We start from the raw sequence: 15,754 nt of genomic DNA on the forward strand, positions 1-15,754 counted from the left end.
CCTTCGAATAGACAAATTTTTATTATCGATTGTTGTGATAAAGGCATTTAAAATTGTATTGGAATAGTCGATTCGTACTGTTTAAAAAGCTGTGCTGGCTTTCCGTTAAAACTTATTCGATGTTGTTTTAAAAAATTGATTAATGAACGATCGAGAAATATAATAATGGTTCTTTTATTCCCTCTAGTTTCGGAGTGTAGGTATTATTTTTGAACAGCGGAAAATGAGTTTTAACTGGTTTATTTGCTTGGTCGGCGTAATTTTTATATGCAGGGAATTTGTTTCGACAAAAATTACTGCATTTCCGAACAATTTGCTGGAATTCTATTATCAGGAACAATTTTATGGAATTAATTACCGTGTTAATAGGTTTCTAATAGGTATATAAAATTATGACTTAATAACAGAAGCTGTATTAATAAAAATTTATCAGAACGTAATATTCTTTTAATATTTATCGATTATAAATTAAAGCCATTATGGAGAGAAAATTGATTTAAAAAAAAGAAAAATGAGCAATCTTTGTTTCGAGAAAAGTAGATATTAATTGTTTGTAAAAATGACTCGTCTTACAGGAAGAAAGGATGAAATAATGTTCTTTATTTGTCGTGTCATGTTCGTCCATTGAATTCATTTAAAACAGGTTCGCTTTGTGTCGTTTATCCGGGTGTCGAAATGTTAAGATGGCCTATATCCACTGATCCAGTCCGCGTGTAAAAGGATGTTTGAATGACGTTGCGATCTATGTAAAACATAATCGTGATTTCCATAACAGACACTCGCGCGATGTAATACCTCGAATTAATGTTGTAATCGCAGCGTACTTGACTATCCGTTCTATAAGCTTCAATTATTACCAGTTCGACACGCTTCAACAATTCTAACTATGTAGCTAAAAATTTTGTAACGTTACGCATTTCCGAACGGGGACACGAATGTTTTTAGCTAACATTAATGAGACCCATTTATCTTACTTCGTTATTAATACGTAAATCGGTGGAAATCGTTGAAATACCTTCAGTGTCGTTAAATATTCAATCGAGCTAGTTAATTACCTGTATTGACCTCAATATCGGATGATAAACGTAAAGTGGTCTTCATTTTTATTTTTTATATAATATAGTTGTTAGAATGGTTGTTGGAATAGAAAATTGGAATAGAAAATATCGTTCCCAAGAGATTCCACGATTCTGCAGTAATCGAAATTACGCTAAATTACGTCGTGATCATGAAATTAAACTCGATTTATTTTCACGAAAAAACGTGCACGACTTTCAATAGCGGGAGAACCATTTATTCCAACTTTTCCATTAACAAAGAAGACTTTGAACCGTGAAACTCGACTCGGTGAAATGCTATTATTACGTCAAGTACAAAGCGGTTTTCTCATGCTTGATATTTAAATAACCGCCTTAAACGCGTCTCCTTACTTTCCGCCAACACCGCGGGACAATGAAAGAGACTTCTTTTCACTGAATCACCGTCCACTTTTGGAGCACCGTTTCGCATTTCAGAGGAACCGTCCCTCAACTCGGCAGAAAACTGTTGCTATTCTATTTCCGGTTCCAAAGTTAATTGCTCTATAAAACAGCGGCGAACCTGTAGCTAAGAGAGATACATTGGCGCACACGTTCGTTGCCGTTTGTTACGGAAACGTATCGATTGCTCAATGGCCGAGGGTATCGCGAACGTGATTGAAAACGGTCGTAGAAAATTTCTTAATCGCTCTCACGTTTATTTGCGTGTCGATTCCACGCGTTCGCAGAAATAACTTTGCGTTGTGCAATTTAGGTAACATTAAAGGATTAAATGAACAAGTATATCGATTGCTGCATGCACTCTTTTCATATTACTTCTTTCCTTTCGTACATTTAAACGAAGAGTGCTATCTATAGTTAGATAACATATAATATTCTTTTTTTTCTATAAAACTTTTTCATTTTAATACAAAATAATATGTTCTATATAAATATTACAATTGAAAAAGTAAGAGCAAAAATGCATTGCCGAGGTCTACAGAACTGCAAAGTGTTAATAGCAAATGGCTGCTAGGCATAAGCAAACACTTAAAAAAAAAGTAACAGGATAACGTAATATTTGTAATATGAACTGAAAATTATTTGCATCGTCTCGATTGAGGAGGCCTCCAATTCGAAGACAAATTTTAGGTGGATTCGCTCTGGCACCCTCGAGAGCAAAGGGTTAAATACTAAAAAGTTAAATACTAAAAACATTTGGATATAGCAGAAGCGAAAAATTGGACGGCTGTTGTCGCTATTTGACGCAATAACTTAAATAACATTCTTAAAGAGACTAGATATCCTATCTATAGAAACAACTGCTATCGGTATTACTTAAAATTACGCAAACGATCCAACAGCAATAACGTCTGTTAGAAAGAATGTCAGTAGACATCGATAAACGGTGAAATATCAGAAGAAATGATAGCTCGAAGTCTGTTGCGATATCTGACGTTAAGAAAGAATGTTATTCAGCAAATTTCGTCTTGAACGCGGACGATAGGTTCGCGCGAGTTCCGTTTCATCGCGAACCCGTTCGAATATCGCGGATTCCGTGATTCCATTCCGGTTGATACGCAAACAATTAGAGGTATGTTTGCTTGGACGCGAACGTCGCTCGTGGAAAAGCAAGAATTTAAATCGCCGCATGTACACACGTACGTACACGCTGCCGGCTCGAGTACGTTTTCCTAGTCAAAGAAACGTAAAGGCCGGCGCACAAAGCCCGCGATACCAACCAGAAGTCACGGTGTTCGTGACGGGAGGTCGAGAGCTGCATCGTTAACACATTACGTGATCGTTAACACTAAGCACGCGCCCGAAGAATACTAAACTCTACATCATTAAAGTTTCTCCCTCTTTTCCATCGTGGAAACAATCACGTTCGTTTCCTTTATCCAAGCCTGCCGATTTTGATCGTTGGTCGATGCATTTTATTTCCTTAACACTCACCTCTGTTAGAATACAAGAGTCCCATTTCGCACAAGAGTCACCCTGAAAATTAGGGTCCCATTTTAATTTAACAGTGTCATTCTAGACTAAGGATCTACCTTCGGGAGTTAAAAAATGAAATTAAAGTTTTTACATTTAGGTTAATACATTTTACTAAAAATTTGCAAACATATATTTCTTAAAAGCAGTCTTCTGTAATACAAATTTTCTCACCTTTTCTATCAGCTGAGGGATGAAAATATAATACTGTATTTGAATAAATATATGAATAAATAGTTCGTCTCTACAGGATAATCTCTGAAGGGATGAATAATTTAACAGTATATAATAAAAAACGTAAGGCTACCCTTATGTTCAATTTAACTCTTTCGTTACTAATCGGTTCTACAAATACGCTTGTGACTAATCATCGACGCTCGCCTTTCGGATAGTCATTAATAATTTCTTGGTTCATTTATCTCGCTTACCTGAGTCATTCTGCAAAGAAACCAGTATATACGCACACTCGGGGATTTTTCTAAGGCGATCCGAAAAAATTGGGAATCCTCACGCGCTTCACGGATTCCTCACGGTTTTTTTTCTCCTCGCTCCGATGTGGGAAGAAATTATGAACGACGCTGTTGCGGGAAAATGTGAGAAATAATCCGCGGAATAAGTTACCGCTCACGTTTGGCTTTTCCTTGAACCCTTTGTTCGTGAATTGCTTCCGGATGACGGTTTGATTGGTTCACCGATAGCAATTAAGGGGTGAGGATTAGGAATACAATTAATTAGTCGTGTGATTATTTAAAAGTGATTTTCGTAAGAATCGCATGTCGATAAGAAATCTCTAATACTTTCACGTTTCAAAATTGCAAGAATGAAGAAATTCTCGTTTTTATCAAACAATGAAATGAAAATACCATATTTTTAATTCGAAATATGGCATAGAATTTTCTGATGCGTCGATTAAAAATTATTAATTAAAATTCGAGCATAATGATTTTAGAAAAATAGTGTTTACTTCTAATTCGTTCCTCTTTGTCGCTGCTTCTAAGTACAATGTTTATTGCAACTGCTTGCTTTTTGTTTATTTGCTTTGTTGAATTGGCACGTTCGCACATTTTTTACACATCTTTCGTATCGATTCTTCGCTCATCCCGACAATAATAGTAGATAAGAGAGAGTAAAAGTAGATTATTTAAGCATGCCATAGAATATTCTCTATTATTATATCATCATGATATATCTGGCTTGGAAATTGGACTGTCTAATTATTAATACATACTCGAGTAATTCATAATCATCCTCGTCGACATCGACGAAAAGTTGATAAAAGCTTCGATATTTTATAATGCACATGATCGATAATTAGTTTTCATCGTTAATAATCGAGATATCCCTCGTCCAGTTTTACAGTGTGTAAAATTATAAAATGTCGTAACAGAGAGGTTCCTCCAGCACTAGCAATAAAAAATAGAACGAGGTAGAAAAGCAATTTTCGTACGGAGCAAAAGCAGAGAATTACGTTTCACATGAAACGAGTATCTTCGTCGACTCCACGTTTGTACGGCATTTTTTCCCTTTCTCAGTGTCCATTACATGCTCTCGTACTACACTACTTTTACTGTTTCAACGACCACGTTTTTAGCGACCTATATACCGTACAGCTCATAAACGTCTCTTCCTTTAACATCCTGTACAACCTTACTTTGCTTTAACTACTCATTATCGCCCTTATCATATCTAGCACATGGAATGCTTTGTCATTAGCAAGCAAATCTTTCCTTCTCCCTTTAAGCAGTTATCATTATCCGCTCGTTTCATCGAAAGAATCGCGTTACGTTCTTATTAAATGAGAGCATCGCGTTACCGGAGATAATCAGAGATCCCGAATAATTATAGTATCGTGCAAGAGTGTAAGGATTTAAAAATGGCTACTAATTTTATCTTTTTTTAATTTTAAATCCCTGAAACAAGTCGAATGAAACGTTTCATTGTCTCTTAAGGGCAAATATATTATAAAAGTATATTACAAACAAAGAATCTTCTATTGCAAAGATGAAATATTAGAATTTTGGTTGCTACAATTTTTCTTTACAAGAAACAATGCGGTTAATCTTGTAAAAGTTTCCAAAATCGGTATCGCAACATTTATTAAAATTAAATTCGAGGATCTAGAGTTACAAAATTTTGTGGTAACTTTTATAATTAATAGCGTATAAAAGGAATTGGTTTTATTTAGATTTCTGAGAGGGTTAAAATTCAGTTTTAACGTGATATCCAGAAGTACCCATTAATAAACAAGTAGCACAAGTGGTTCAAGACGTTTGCACGATCACTACGTATCGAGAGATCTAATCTTTCGAAAGTCAAGGACCATCCCCTAATGAGATTTTGCTAGCCGACAGTGGCGCAATTAGCGTCGGTGGTTCTCCACTCTTGAAAGCACCCTTAATTCTTCTTCAGCCTTGCGTCTTAATTACATTACCCTAATGTGTTTTAATCTACCATTAGTCGCACTCGCGACTATCTACCGGCTACTCATCGACAGAATGGCCATTGGCGAAAAGTAAGGGGTGAACGCGCGTCCTTCGTTTTATAGATTTACGACCGGTAGAACGCGAGCGTACGTTTCGAAAGCACGGATGCGCGAGCTCGATGCAGTTATGGACTTCGATAAGAGTCGCATTAATCATTTTACTCTGTTGTACGCGAGAGATTTATACGTGATCGATGGACCTTCGATTTTTATTTCTTTTCCAGGAAGGTAGAGAGATGGGTAAAAAAAATAGAGAGAATTTGGAGTTAAAAGTTCAATGTTTAAAGAGAGCAATTTTAAAACCTTGTATTTCTTAGTTTTCACACGTTTAATTGGATTCTAGTTGTGTACTGTAAATTGTAACTTGCGTTTAGTTATTTCGAACAATGCGGAGAACATGACGGTTCTTTATATTGCTTTGACCTAGATAACTGCACTTCTTTTCCAAGTCTGTTTAAAATGTTTTAATGACCTTTGTATAATTTAGAGTTCGATCACAAATATTGAAATCTTCAAGAATTTGTTTGCTTTATAAAATCCAAGAAACGGTTCAGAGAAATATGCTTTATCGAATCGTTAAGTACGGTTAAATATAATAATTGTATCCTCAGAAACTGTGTCACAAAATCGCACGAACTTTTAACGTACACAAAGATTATTATACTCCAGCTTTAGATTAATTAAAAATTTATGCTATGTCTGGAAATACGACATGCGTTTACCATTTTGATTCGAGAACGAATCGATACGATTATGGGCCTTGGTTCAGATCGAGCAAATCATCGATTTACAGTTGGAAAGTCTTGAATCCGTCGAAAGTTTGCCCCAGTTTTGGAAAGAATTGACCGAGACAGTTCGATCTGGTCGCCGTTCGATTTAATTCAGTCTCCTTAATTTATTCTTCGACGGAATTATTGATCACCACTTCCCGGAAACTAGGTTATCAGAAGTTTTCACGAAACGCATACATGATTTGTCTGAATTGCCAGTTATTTCATGCAGTTTCAATATTTGTTTCCGTAGATAATTCCAAGAACATCCTGTGACTACTACTTTTTTTCTCTCGTTTCTCCTTTACTTCCTATCGACATCAGTTTTCCCGTTAGTCACAATTTTATAACGGTATTAACATTAATAATTATTTAAAGTAGTAATCTCACTACGCGTTGCAAACTTGTGGCCCTTTTTTACATTCGAATAAATTGGAACAACAGTTTCGAACTCACTTTCTCTTGCTACTTGTTGTCTGGCGCGCGTAGATGATTAAAAATAAAAATAACTTGAAACAAGCTATTTTTTAACATTTATTCAACGCTGAAATTACTTCAGTGTCACTATTTGAAGTCACCAAATAGTTATAAACTATAAGATTTCTTCGTTAAAGATGGAATTATTAAATCGAATAAAGTTAATATTTAATGGCTTAATAGTGAGAGGGTACCTGGAGAATAATTTTTATGGAATGGAGTGACGTTAATGTTGAAAGAAAAACGATAGTGGATTTCTAATCTATCGTGACATTGACCAAGGTAGAAAGGGCCGCACACAGGTCGAGCTAGCTAGAGAAGACTGGAATCGATCGGTCTTGAGGCGAGCAACCCCTATGTGCCACCACCGTAGACGTCTTTCAAAAGCACCCTCGCTTCTCCCGCTTTTTTAATTTCCAATCATGCTTCATATATACTTTCCCGGAAATACACAGCACTGGCAAATATTTACACACACTCATTCATAACGACGTAGGCGTGGCGCGCGAGTGTATTAAAAAAAAAGAAGAGAACAGATGACTAAGAAAGACACGAGAGCGAGACAGATGAGAAACTATTAATTTCATTTTGATTAAATGATAAATACTTGAAAGAGCAGATATCCGAATAGTTTGTTCATTCAATGGATGTTGGTTAGATCCAGTGCTTTGAACATTTAGAGTTCTCATAGCATTTATTTCGATTGTAGTTTCTGAAAAATTAAAGTAATTTTTTGTAACTATTTAAAGTGTACTTTAAAAGTTCTTGTATCTTATTTATGCAATTATATTTCGTAGAATCTTAATAAAAATAAAGAAGATTAGTTAACTTAATTAACTTGGATATATCTATACTTAATAATTCGATTAAAAATAATTCTGCATAATACAATTTTTCCAATTACATTCGTACTTATTCATATTTCTCATACAGATTTTTTAAAACCATTTACACCAATGACGAACATTTATGGATTTATTAATTGTAAATTTCACGAATCATGGACGTTTTCCATAAACTAAAGGGCAAACAAGAAATTTGCAAGTCTTCACGATAAATTAATCAATATCAACAACTAATTACCCTAAAAAAACAGTCTTTACTACTGAAATTCGTACCATCTTCGAAAACAGATTCATCGCGTAAAAGTGATGGTCGCGCAATTAGAACCGAGCTATTTTCGAGCGCGAGCTTCGCGAGGGCTTAAACGGTTTTTATTTATCGCCAGCGTGCATTACCTTGTCGTCGCGATAAGAAGAACAAAGGTAACGTTGGTATCGTTCTGTACACGTAGAACAGAGGAGAGGCTTGTTTGCACCATTGCTCGCGAGAAATCTTTATAGCGGCGCGCGATTGTTCTCGCTCTCCCGGTCGAGCGTTTAGCTAGCAACAAGTAGTCAGAGAGACGTACGTGCCGCTTCGCGTAGCGAGCAGAGATGGGATCTAGCTCGACGTGTGCTCACGAGTACGAGTAAGTTGAAACGTGTACAAGTCTCGCTTCTATATTGGGGACTCGAATGCTACTCGTAAGAAGTGATGTTTGACGTGTTCGATGCGAACGAGGTATCGAAATTCAAACTTGAAAGGCAAATCTGAAGCTTTTCTACGTAGCGGAAGATCATTGGACGTTTTTTAAAGAAAAATGATCACTTGAAAGCTGGTTTTGTGAGAGCAGCCACACTTACACAAATTATTTACAATTTGGAAAGACTGTCTCTGATAGGATTAATTTCTCTCTTGGTTTTCGTCTCTATTTTATCAAAAATGTTTTAAGCAATAACTGCGAAGATAAATGATAAAGATGGCTTCCAAGATTAAATATTTATGCATTAAACTATTGTTGTTCGAGTCTTTAGAAACTGTACATCAAGGAGGCAGAAATTAACAATTGCCATGTAGTTACACAAACTGGGCCATATCTGAGAAATAATCACGTCAAGATAGATCTGATAGACTTTTGTTGTGCGTAATATTAATTCAGAGGTTATCGCGCAAAAATTTTCAATATTATTTTGCAAACACGTATCATTCTCGAATCCTTTCATACGTTTATCAACTCAAACAAATAACGAAAATAACCGATAATCAGGAATCTTCAATATCAACCTACTCTTATTATACTTTATACTACTCTCTTACCTTTGCAGAATAATTTGACCACATAATCTCATGTTATACGAAAAACATATACGATTAGTGATAAGTAAAACTCGATTGTACAGGGTTAACAGTGTTATTCGTCATTTTATATTCGTAAAACCGTTTTAAATCATGCAGTCAGCTTCGAATCTGCTTCGATTCTACCTGATGTAAATCTGAAAGCTCGGCGAAAGCGAAACCAAAGACGCGAGATCGATCCTCGCTTCAGAATCGCCGAATCTCACGGTGTTTTCCGCCGCTACTCTGCCCGACAGTGGCTGCTGCGACTTCCGGTCGCTGCTGCGCGTGAAACTTTTATTTCCCGCCGACTGTCGGGGAAAACTTTTAATAGAATTCCTCCTACGCGAATCCTTTCCGGCGAGCGGAAGTTTCTTCGATTTAAAGGCGAGACCAAAATACGCGTTTGTTCAAACTTTCCCCGCGCAATCTTGCAACTTCTGGATGTCATTAGTTTGATACTTTGTCGGTCGCTGGGGGCTGCCGACCCTAGTGGAATACTAACGCGTATTCGAAATCCTCGATTGCTGACGTCAATGAAACTCGAGGCAAATTAACGTACGATATTTATTAATTCAAAGATAATTACGAGAAATCCAAAAGTTGATACATAGTTTTTTGGTGGACTATTTTTTTATAAATCATTGATTAATTGACGAAAGGATAAGTTCATCGTCCTTCATTAATGTTAGATCGGTTATTTTATACGTAATAAACATTTGCTATAGTTTTGCACATGTTGCTGAGCATTTCTAAGGCTTTAAGCTGGTCCAGATCTAATTCGCGCTTGTAATGGTTAGTAATTAATGCTAATACATATACTGGCATTCGTGGTAGCGATTTTATTTACAAATATTTCGTAAAAAATCTACAAACAGATTTCTATAATATATTAAAAAACGGTCAAAATCGATGAGTTGGTTGAGATAGTGATAATTACTGGAAAAAGTTATTTAAAATTATTGAGTTTTACAACGAAGAGGACGTCAGCTTTAAAATAATTCCCGGAAAATCATCGAAATAGAAGTTGCAATTCCTTTCCTGTATGATTAATATGTGACAAGTGTAACAAGCATAATTTTTCCAATTTTGCTTTTTTTGGAGGACACAATTTTTTTTAGATTTTTATATCTTTTCTTTATAATTAGACAACACTATGAGAAATTCTTTTATTTCAATTCGACTTATACAAAATAATACAAGTTTCAAACTTTCCTTTCATTTTCTCAATTAATAAGATCGTTAACATTCATTCTATTATACTAAAAAAAGATTTTCTCGGGTTAATCAAATTTTAGGAATCGTAATTTTGTTATATCTAAAGAATTAACTAATTTTACTCTTCGTTAAAAGCTAACTTGAAAATTAAATAGATAGGAACAGTTGGAACGATTTAATGCCTCGTTTCTTGAACGTATCCCGTGGCATTGATTAAAAAAAAAGACGGTTTCGTACCAGCAGAAATTGATACTCGAATGGTAGATGTAACACGCAAGAGAGAGTTTAGAAAGTACATTCGATACGCGATCGATCTACATCGTAGATCCGTAGGTTAATACGTATGCTAAAATTAATTTCTCGTTATTACGAGCCGGATTTATAGGGGCCAACCGGAAACTCGAGATGCTTGGCAATTATTGACACGATTCTGCGGGCGCCCACTTGAAATCGACATTTAAAAACGGCACGTGATTCGTTTAAATCACGTTCAACTTCCTCCTTACACGCATGCGATCCAACATATATACTTTAGGTTATAGATTTTCTCATTTCGATGCCAGAATAAATTGTCGTCTCCTCGTGCTAAAAGTACTTTTTATTAACAATGGACTCCTCTGGATTCAATAGTCTAGATAGAATCGTTTCTACATATGTATAAAATGAGTCATTTAACACTAGGATTACCAAGGGGTCATGCTGACCGCTCTGAGAAAATTTTTCGTTAATTTTCTTGAAGCAAAATTGTTGCTGTATTTTATGAGAATATTTTAATTAATTTTTACTTACATTTATGAAACATATTATCGCAAATCTAATCTCTAATCTAATTAAAATATTCTCATAAAATACGGCAATAATTTTCTTGAAGAAAATTAACGAAAAGTTTCCTCAGAAGGGTCAGAATGAACCTAGTGTTAACTGAAACATCTGAATTTACTGGTAAATTATTTGTTGCATGAAAAAATGCTCCAAACAAGACAAATAAATAAGAAGTAAATTAAGATGGTACAATTAACCCTTTCCATTTCTGATCGAGGAGGACTCGACATTTTAATTTACCATATAAATGTTAGATATATACAATAAACAGTTCTCGTTAATTAAATATCTTTCGTTATTTATTGCAACTTTTTTCGTGCCTCAAATTATCTTAAAATATTACCTGAAAACGGCATGGATTTGCTAGAGCGCTTTTGAAGAAATCTTTTGTCTCCAAAGAGCTTGTGCAAAATTATCTTGTGCGTCTGAAAATAGAACGGATAATGAACATTTTGGAAATTGGCCGAAATCTCTAGTTATCTAGCATAGTTTCATCTGCGATGCAATTTTACGTTACGGAATGTAACGCGAGTAACGATACTTTTAGGGAGGGCTGATCGATCGGGTAACTTTATACTTCGCCAGGTAGTAATGCCGTGCTCGAGCAGAGCATACGATCCTGTCGCTGTGAAGCGTATATAATCGTAATTGATCAATCTTGAGTAACACGATCTTTTAAATGCCTGCGAAATCGTTTAAATGCTTCGGAAAGATTGACAAATCCATTCACTGCCGCTACAATGGATAACGATATGTTTAAATTAGTAATAATTGTAGAACTGGACAAGATACGTTAGCTATGCAAACATATAAGCGATTTTTTCAGCTTTTCTAATAAATATTAATTATTTTTTAAAAACTCTTGACCCGCTTCACTAAATTTTAGTTTATTTTTAATTTTGTCATTAATTTGTGCAAGGAAAATTGTGTGCATGCTTAAAAGTTATACGTTTGTTATTTCTTATTAGTTGGTCATTGCATTAGATTTCAGCTTTAATGAATGAAATTTATTGAAAATTTAACAAACATGAGAATCAAAAATATAATAATATTGTAATAGTATAGTATATTTACAATATAAATATATAATAATAATATTCCTTCTTCTTTTCACCCATTCATAAATTAATACTATACATCTTTGTATAAATTTATAGACATTTGTTTAGAAAAATTGAAATTACATAAAAAATCACATCATTTTCGAAAAATTTGGCGATCGTCCTCTAGAGAGGCACCGGAACCGAGAAATGGAGAGAAAAATTCCGCGTGGAAACACGAGCACGTACCATGTATCGTCTCAATTGATTTCGGCATCTAGAAAGACAAACGCTATCAAGAAGAATAGAGCGTAAAGTTTAGCCTGATTGCCTCGTGACGGGCCGCTTTATTTATTGACACTTAACCCCCGCGACAATTTCCTGCGTGCCTTTCGCGTTACGATCTGCACCTAAATACACGTACATGTCTTGGAGCATGCGAGCATTGTCGTAGACCAGTCGCAAGCGTCGCGAAATTGTGCTTGCCACAGAAATCTGCTTGTTAATACTTGAATACGCAAGACACCACGATGATCCTAAAGTCGTTTCAGTGTGAACTCTGGCGTTATCGTATAGCTACGATTTTCTTTTTGAGGTGTTGGATATTCTGTGCTGGACATTTTTCGTAAGAATGGACCAACTTTCATTTAAAAGTCATCATGAATTTTTAGTAGATATATTAATATTTGAAAAAGAAATCTTACAGAATAGGATAGACGATTTACGTTTGATTATAGAAAAATATTTGCCACATTTGAAACTTGTATCACGATTGAACGAGGTTTATTAAACTTATATTTATTCCTGTTAATTGGAGTATCGTGTTGCACGAACTTAAGCATACAACCCTTCGTTCCGTGACTGTGGTTCATGTTTAAAACGTTGAAAGCACGTGCCTACGTATTCTGAAGTAATTACGATTAACATAAATCGCTCTCCGCGAAAGTAGGCACATTGCGAGTCACAGATTCGAGATAAGTTAATTTCTTAAAAATAGGAAGCCTTAGTATCACGAAATTACGCGACCTTTTCGAAATATGCTTCGTATTAGGTAAGCTAGGAATTTTAACAAGCCAGGAATTGTCATGAAATTATTACAAAGTGTAAACAACGAAACAAGAGAAGAGCAGACACGCGTGTAAGAAATATTGTGTCGTCTCGTTATCTCGCTTAATTTCGACTTTTACTCGAAGAATTTTTCGCGTCAATTTCAACCCACGATCAATGAAAATACGCGATTACCAATCAGCAGTTTGCGTACAGAGCGGTGCAAGTCGATGAATAATCAAATTTTATTCCGACCCACGATCGAGCGAGTTGCTTATTCGCGTTTTCAATATCGTTTCGCCATCTCCGATATCGGTCAAGCAATACGATGACACGCTCAACTTACGTCATATCGTGTATCTGCATACAAGCACCGCGTTCTGACGCTTGGCTATGCGCTGTTTGAAATTTCATTCCACGGATGACTTTTGCTTTCGCAACAAACTCACGTTGAATGTAAACGCGCGTTCCATAATTGGCGCGGAATTCTTGACCATCGATTTTGCCACGCGTATTTATTCGAAATTGACGATCGAGAGGATCGAAGATAGGGACGATGCGAAAGAATGATTAAAACGAAAGATGCTGCTTGCGCAGTGATCTTAAGATTTGTAACTTAACGAGATTATGGTATACATCTAATTTGAAACATTTTTATTTAATTTGAAGATCATTCCATCCCCATTCCATCCCCATTTCGTCCACATTTCACATTTCAACGCAATGTAATTTCTCTGCAAACAAGGAGAAAACTAATTTTATTTAATCATATTTGTAAATACGTAACGAAACAAATGTCAGGTGACGCCAAGATGAAAGCGATTTCTAGCATGTATTGATTAAATTTGTTAATTTATAAAGGAATGTTACTAAAAACTCTCGTCAACTAGACTGCTCCAATTTCACTCCTGCGTCACTGTTCATACCCGTTAATCGATGTTTCAATAAAGAAGCACTACATGTTTTTCAATTTTCTATTTTTTTTAAGTTAGAATATTCTATGTGATTTGTACATACCGCAAGAGAAGAACATTAAAACATCATTTTTCTTCAGATGTTGGTTAAAAAAATGTTGGTTAAGACAGTCAAGTTGAAGGAGGTCGATATATCATTACAACTAGTCTGCTATTGTACCACTGAACTGCTATCAAGAGTTCAACGGTTGCACCAATTATTAGTTTCTATTTCTCTTACACGAAATAGGAACGAGATACTATACTCGATCGTGAAGCTGGTTTTGCTCGCAGGCGAATTGAAATCCATTTATCATTCGCGAACACGTGAAAATTTTTAGACATACAGTATTTTACTGTTCCACTATCTTTTTTCTTATTTGTTCTACATACATAACAGAGATAAATACTATTTATTCAACTAATTTGGTGGTTTGGATGCTGTGTTAATTATTAATTACATTCTTCCTCTCTTTTCACACTGTTCCAACAGTATTTTCACAATATTTACACTGCTTTTCTGTATTTCTTCCCTGACAAAGGCATGCATTATTGCTAGGTTACTACAACATTAATTATTATATAATTAAAGAATAAGATAGCTCTTGTTTATTTCTGAAACTAACTTGACGTGCTCCGCAATGTCTCATTCCATAATATCTCGTTGCACAATATCTGATCGCACAATGTCTCGCTCGACAATTGATTCGTCCAAGTAACAGCTGTCCCAGATCCGCGAAAGCGGCGTAAAAACCAGCAGAAAAGCCACCACCGGCGCTAATACGAAATCAGGGAGGTGCCGTCGCGAATGAATTCAAACCCGTCCCACGCTTCGGGGTGCAACGCATGCCGATCGCTCGGCTCCGCGTCCGTGCGTTGCATATTACACCTGTAATAACAGGAAACGAAGCGAATTATCGGAATCGCGAGAGGGGAGGGATGCGTGACCGCGCTCGGCTCTCGTTCATAATAACGATCGCGCGTTAAATTCCGCGGCGCCACTTTTATCCGGTTTTCGTCGTGGCCCTTTGTGCTCGACCGGCGCCCGTTCATGCATCATTCATTCGCTCGTCCACGCTCGCCACGTCGAGGTACCCCACGCTCGACGAATGACAAAAGGAGAGGAACTTTTACCAGCTAATCGCTGATTACCGCCGGGCTTTTATTTCAATTTAATCGAGATGCGACACAATCGTACACACCTTGCACGCGCGATCGCTCTCGCGATTACTCGCGGATAAAAGTCCGGATGAGATATTAGAAATGTCCGTCGAGAATAAGAAGGTATCGAGTCGGAGGTAATTTATATAAATATATAAAAATTTTAAATTATATAAATTTATATAAATAGGCGGTATTTTTTAGTTGGATACGCGAATCGAGCAACGGGATTAAACCGTGAACGCGGTCTCCCGGGAGAGCACCGTGGATACGGGAATGATTGTTTTCTTCCTGGTTTTATTAACGCGTTATCTCGTGCCGCGATTATGCGGCTAATTAGCTTCTGTTTTATATTGTAGACTGCTTGTAATTACGCGAACGTTGTAATGGAGGGTACGAGGGATGTTACGTGCTTTACAAGATCGAGATCGTTAAAGGCGAGCTGAGATATTGTGTAATGTGGAGCTTAAAGGTTGTAAAGACGTATTTGAATAATTATTTTTTCTCGATACTTGAATTATTACAGTTCTCATCTTTTTATGTTAACATGCTATGTTCTATGAATTTTTGAAATTATTCATGCAAAATTTCACACGCTAATTACAGATAATTCAAT

General features: G+C 36.0%; 2 protein-coding genes across 2 annotated transcripts in view; one reads left to right on the forward strand and one right to left on the reverse strand.

Moving 5' to 3' along the window:
* Positions 1–15,754, forward strand: part of P130cas (Serine_rich_CAS and FAT-like_CAS_C domain-containing protein p130CAS) — a 131,611-nt gene that overhangs the window by 3,846 nt on the left and 112,011 nt on the right. The gene's annotated exons all lie outside the window — the stretch shown is intronic.
* The window catches only part of Axed (BTB/POZ domain-containing protein axundead), a 155,735-nt gene continuing 142,175 nt past the window's right edge, over positions 2,195–15,754 (reverse strand). Inside the window, exon 7 of the transcript XR_013101812.1 lies at positions 2,195–2,209. The gene's annotated coding sequence lies outside the window, so the exon portion shown is untranslated. The remainder of the gene's footprint in view (positions 2,210–15,754) is intronic.

Source organism: Xylocopa sonorina, chromosome 4, assembly GCF_050948175.1.
Source record: "Xylocopa sonorina isolate GNS202 chromosome 4, iyXylSono1_principal, whole genome shotgun sequence".
Lineage (NCBI taxonomy): Eukaryota > Metazoa > Arthropoda > Insecta > Hymenoptera > Apidae > Xylocopa > Xylocopa sonorina.